Genomic DNA, 6,000 nt, shown 5'->3' with positions numbered 1-6,000 from the left:
ACCCCGGCAGTCCTACAATCTAAGCTAGATGCCCTCAATTTCACACAAATTAAAATCCATGGCGAATAAGAGCATTCCTCCCAGCTGCCCACTGCACTGAGGCTAGGAAACACTGTCACCACCGATAAATACACGATAATCAAACATTTCAATAAGCATTTCCTACGGCTGTCCATGCTTTCCTCCTGGCTACCCCAACCCCGGCCAACAGCTCCGCACCCCCGTGAGCTACTTGCCCAAGCCTCCCCAGCTTCTCCTTCACCCAAATCCAGAGAGCAGATGTTCTGAAAGAACTGCAAAACCTGGACCTGTACATATCAGCTGGGCTAGACAATCTGGACCCTCTCTTTCTAAAATTATCCACCGCCATTGTTGCAACCCCTATTACCAGTCGGTTCAACCTCTCTTTCGTATCGTCCGAGACCCCTACAGATTGGAAAGCTGCCGCAGTCATCCCCCTCTTCAAAGGGGGTGACACACCCAAACTGTTATAGACCTATATCCATCCTGCCCTGCCTCTCTAAAGTCTTTCGAAAGCTAAGTTAACAAACAGATCACTGACCATTTCGAATCCCACCATACCTTCTCTGTTGTGCAATCCAGATTCCTGGATTGGGGGCACCTAAGCCACGCTCAAGGTACTAAACGATATCATAACCGCCATCGATAAAAGACAGTACTGTGCAGCCGTCTTCATCAACCTGGCCAAGGCTTTCGACTCTGTCAATCACCATATTCTTATCGGCAGACTCAACAGCCTTGGTTTCTCAAATGTGGTTCACCAACTACTTCGCAGACAGAGTTCAGTGTGTCAAATCGGAGGGCCTGTTGCCTGGACCTCTGGCAGTCTCTATGGGGGTACCACAGGTTTCAATTCTCGGGCCGACTCTTTTCTCTGTATATATCAACGATGTCGCTCTTGCTGCGGGTGATTCCCTGATCCGCCTCTATGCAGACGACAACATTCTGTATACATCTGGCCCTTCTTTGGACACTGTGTTAACTAACCTCCAAACGAGCTTCAATGCCATACAACACTCCTTCCCTGGCCTCCAACTGCTCTTAAACACTAGTAAAATGCATGCTTTTCAACCGTTCGCTTCTCACAACCCACCCGCCCGACTATCATCACTACTCTGTACGGTTCTGACTTAAAATATGTGGACAACTGCAAATACCTAGGTGTCTGGCTAGACTGTAAACTCCCCTTCCAGACTCATATTAAACATCTCCAATCCAAAATTAAATCTAGAATCGGCTTCCTATTTCAAAACAAAGCCTCCTTCACTCACGCCGCCAAACAAACCCTAGTAAAACTGACTATCCTACCAATCCTCGACTTCAGCGAAGCCATTTGCAAAATAGCTTCCAATACTCTTCTCAGCATACTGGATGCAGTCTATCACAGTGCCATCTGTTTTGTCACCAAAGCCCCTTATACCACCCACCACTGCGACCTGTATGCTTTAGTCGGCTGGCCCTCCCTACATATTCGTCGCCAGACACACTGGCTCCAGGTCACCTATAAGTCTATGCTAGTGGCCAGTAAGCTGAGATAAGGAGGAGTGCACAGCATTGTTCCGTGCTGACATTTCCACCATCAAGTCCCTCTACCTACTGAAACACAGAGGACAGGCCCACGCAGCCACATTCACGCCAGTTCAATAATTGACTTCCGCTCACAACTTGTGGACTTGTTTACGTGCTGCTGTGCGGTTTATTACTAACGTTACTTTGCTACTTGCCAACTTTTTACTTTCTACATTTTTAATAACCGTTTTATATTTTTTATTTTTCCCTCGCTCAACTTTTTTCATTCAACTTTTTCACCTCGGACGCTTTATCTGGATGTGGTTCTTTAGGACCTCCACCAGCCGAAGCTAAGTAGTAACATTGACATTATGCCTTCTAATGCTGTACTCATAAGATACAGGAGAAAGATCGCCTTATGGTGAGGATAGCCGTACTGCAAACCCAGCTTCAGACGCAATCTTTAGACAGATACTTTCAACCGGTTCTCCCCATTAAGCAATGATTCGGAGTCAGAGGCCAAGGCTTTTCTGGTCTGTCCTCCACCCGTTACGGAGTCTGAGCTGCCAAAGCCTCCCCCCATTAGCTCTGACAAATTGAAAACCCTAGTCATTGGCAACCCCATTACCCACAGTATTAGACTTAAAACGAATCATCCAGCGATCATACACTGTTTACCAGGGGGCAGGGCTACCGACGTTAAGGCTAATCTGAAGATGGTACTGGTTTAGGCTAAAACTGGCGAGTGTAGAGAGTATAGGGATATTGTTATCCACGTCAGCACCAACGATGTTAGTATGAAACAGTCAGAGGTCACCAAGCACAACATAGCTTCAGTGTGTAAATCAGCTAGAACGATGTGTCGGCATTGAGTAATTGTCTCTGCCCCCTTCCCAGTTAGGGGGAGTGATAAGCTCTAGAGCAGTCTCACAACTCAATCACTGTTTGAAAACTGTTTTCTGCTGTCCCAAATGATAGAATTTGTAGATAATTAGCCCGCTTTCTGGGACACCCACAAGCCGGACCAAGCCTGGCCTGATGAGGAGAGACGGACTGCATCCTAGCTGGAGGGATGCTCTCATCTTATCTATGAACATAGACAGAGCTCTAACTCTTCTCGCTCCACATTGAAATAGGGTGCAGGTCAAGCAGCAGGCTGCCAGCTTGATGGAGACTGCCAATAGCACAGTCAGTGTAGTCAGCTCAGCTATCCCCATTGAGACCGTGTCTGTGCCTTGATCTAGGTTGAGCAGAACAAAACATGGAGGTGTTCGCTTTAGCAATCTCACTGGAATAAGACCTCCTCCATTCCTGTCAATTTTGAAAGAGATTGTGATATCGCAAATCTCAAAATAGGGCTACTTAATGTTAGACCCCTCACTTCCAAGGCAGTTATAGTCAATGAACTAATCACTGATCATAATCTTGCTGTGATTGGCCTGACTGAAACATGGCTTAAGCCTGATGAATTTACTGTGTTAAATGAGGCCTCACCTTTTGGTTACACTAGTGACCATATCCCTCGCGCATCCCACAAAGGTGGAGGTGTTGCTAACATTTACGATAGCAAATTTCAATTTACAAAACAAATGGCAGCGTTTTCGTCTTTTGAGCTTCTAGTCTTGAAATCTATGCAGCCTACTCAATCACTTTATATAGCTACTGATTACAGGCCTCCTGGGCCGTATACAGTGTTCCTCACTGAGTTCCCTGAATTCCTAATGGACCTTGTAGTCATGGCAGAATATATTCACATTTTCGGTGACTTTAACCCATGTGTTGTCTTAAGGGTCAAAAATGACTCGCCACTATGTTTAACAGCAGAGGAATGTTTATTACATTTTTTTTTCAAGTTGAAATTTGATTACTTTTCCGAGATTGACCCCAACATTAGAAAAAGTGAAACATTGCCTTTGTACACCACCAGGGAACAAAGATTGTCTTAGTGTCATTTTTGACCCGGCAGTTATAAAATCATTTATACACCACAAAAACGTCAAAGACACACACACACACAATGAGAAATGGAGATTATGCTACTGATTGAACTCAGCCAGCAGCTCCTGAAGAGGAAGATCACCATGGTTGGCACAGTTAGAAAGAACAAGCCTGCTGGCCCCTGGTCCATAACATCATTAATGTGTCCTCATACAATGCCTTTGTGATATGGAACAAGATCGACACTACCTGGATGCCTGATAAGTGGAACAAGAGGAGGGTGTTTCTGGAGCAGCTGGGAAAGGCACTTGTAACCCCACACATTCAAAGAAGGGAGAGCCTCTCCCACACAGCAGCTTCTGCTTGTGAAAGCTGTTCAGGGGGCTGAATCTTGTCCTGATCCACCTGAGGCTGCAGCTGGGGCAGGCAAGAGGAGGAGATGCCAATTCTTCCCCCCAAAGAAGGACTGTAAAACAAATACTATGTGCTGCACATGTGAGAAATACATCTACAAAGTCCATGTACACACACTTTCATACTGTCCTACATGTGCTAATTAGAGTTGATTTGATTTATGTTCTTCACGTTTTTGTTTTGTATCTATTATCTTATTTTATTCTTATTTATGGTTGTTGTATATGCACCTTGTGGGTGGGGGCAATTGTAAAAAAAAAATGGGAGAAGACTAGTATTTTGTAATTGAATTCTTTATTGTACAGTACATGAGTATATATCACTATGTTGCCAAAACAAGTTCAAGACTGTTATTGTTTCCCTTCAATAAAATGCATTCGAAACTACTTTCTGCACATTTCTGCAACTTTCTTATGCTATACAGATGCTATCTCTTACAAACAAATGTATGTTTACACCTATGCAGTACCTTTAGCAATAATAATAATAATAATAATAAACCTCTACTTCAGTAAAGAAAACAATGATGCCAGGTGTGTTGTAATAAAATGAGTGGTGTACACTGATTAGATGCCGTCTTTCTGCATTGTGAAGATGGAAATCACAGATGTTCACAAAGTTTGTGATGAATGACAGGTTGTTTCTTCATGCAAAATAGATTTGGGATTTAAAATTCAATTAAGCTGCTTTATTTTAGGGGTTTAGTGAAGGCGGGTCATTTTTGAGGACAAGGGGAGTATACAGAATGTTAAGACAACACAGAGTTAATATTCACACTCCAAAAGGCTTTCAGAGGCATCATCGACTCAGTGGGTTTGGTCCAACATATCTCTGGACCTACTCACTGCCACAGTCATACTCTGGACCTAGTTTTGTCCCGTGGAATAAATATTGTGGATCTTAATGTTTTTCCTCATAATACTGGACTATCGAACCACCAATTTATTATGTTTGCAATCACAACAAATAATCTGCTTAGACCCCAACCAAGGATCACTAAAAGCCATGCTATAAATTCTGGGACAACCCAAAGATTCCTAGATGCCCTTCCAGACTCCCTCCATCTACCCAAGGACGTCAGAGTACAAAAATCGGTTAACCACCTGAGGAACTAAATGTAACCTTGCGTAATACCCTAGAGGCAGTCACACCCCTAGAAACAAACATTTGCTTTACGAAACTAGCTCCCTGGTATACAGAAAATACCCGAGCCCTGAAGCAAGCTTCCAGAAAATTGGAACGGAATTGGCGCCACACCAAACTGGAAGTCCTTCCTATGTTGAACGTAATAAATGGCTCCCTATCCACTGGATGTGTACCAAACTCACTAAAAGTGGCAGTAACAAAACCTCTCTTTAAAAAGCCAAACCTTGACCCAGAAAATATATAAAACTATCAGCCTATATCGAATCCCCCATTCCTCTCAAAAAATGTTCACTGCCTTCCTGAAGACTAACAATGTATACAAAAAGCTTCGGTCTGGTTTTAGACCCCATCATAGCACTGAGACTGTACTCATGAAGGTGGTAAATTACCTTTTAATGGCGTCAGACCAAGGCTTTGCATCTGGCTCATGCTCCTAGACCTTAGTGCTGCTTTTGACAATCTTTTGTAGAGATTGGAAACCCAAATTGGTCTACACTGACAATTTCTGGTGTGATTTAGATCTTATCTGTCGGAAAGATATCAGTTTGTCTCTGTGGATGGTTTGTCCTCTGACAAATCATCTGTACGTTTTACCTCTTGGTGATGTCATTCGGAAACATAATGTTAACTTTCACTGCTATGCAGACAATATACATTTAAAAAAATGTTTTTACCTTTATTTAACTAGGCAAGTCAGTTAAGAACCAATTCTTATTTTCAATGACGACCTAGGAACATTGGGTTAACTGTCTCGTTCATGGGCAGAATGACAGATTTGTACCTTGTCAGCTCAGGGATTCAATCTTGCAACCTTTTGGTTACTAGTCCAACACTCTAACCACTAGGCTACGCTGCCACCCCAAAATTTAAATGAAACATTTTGAGGCTTCAAAATTGCCCTCCCTGGAAGCCTGTGTTTCAGACATAAGGAAGTGGATGGCAGTAAATGTTTTACTTTTAAACGCTGACAAA

The sequence above is a fragment of the Oncorhynchus nerka genome, linkage group LG6 (assembly GCF_034236695.1).
Source record: "Oncorhynchus nerka isolate Pitt River linkage group LG6, Oner_Uvic_2.0, whole genome shotgun sequence".
NCBI classification, from domain to species: Eukaryota; Metazoa; Chordata; class Actinopteri; order Salmoniformes; family Salmonidae; genus Oncorhynchus; species Oncorhynchus nerka.
Note: the sequence above shows the minus strand (reverse complement) of the source record.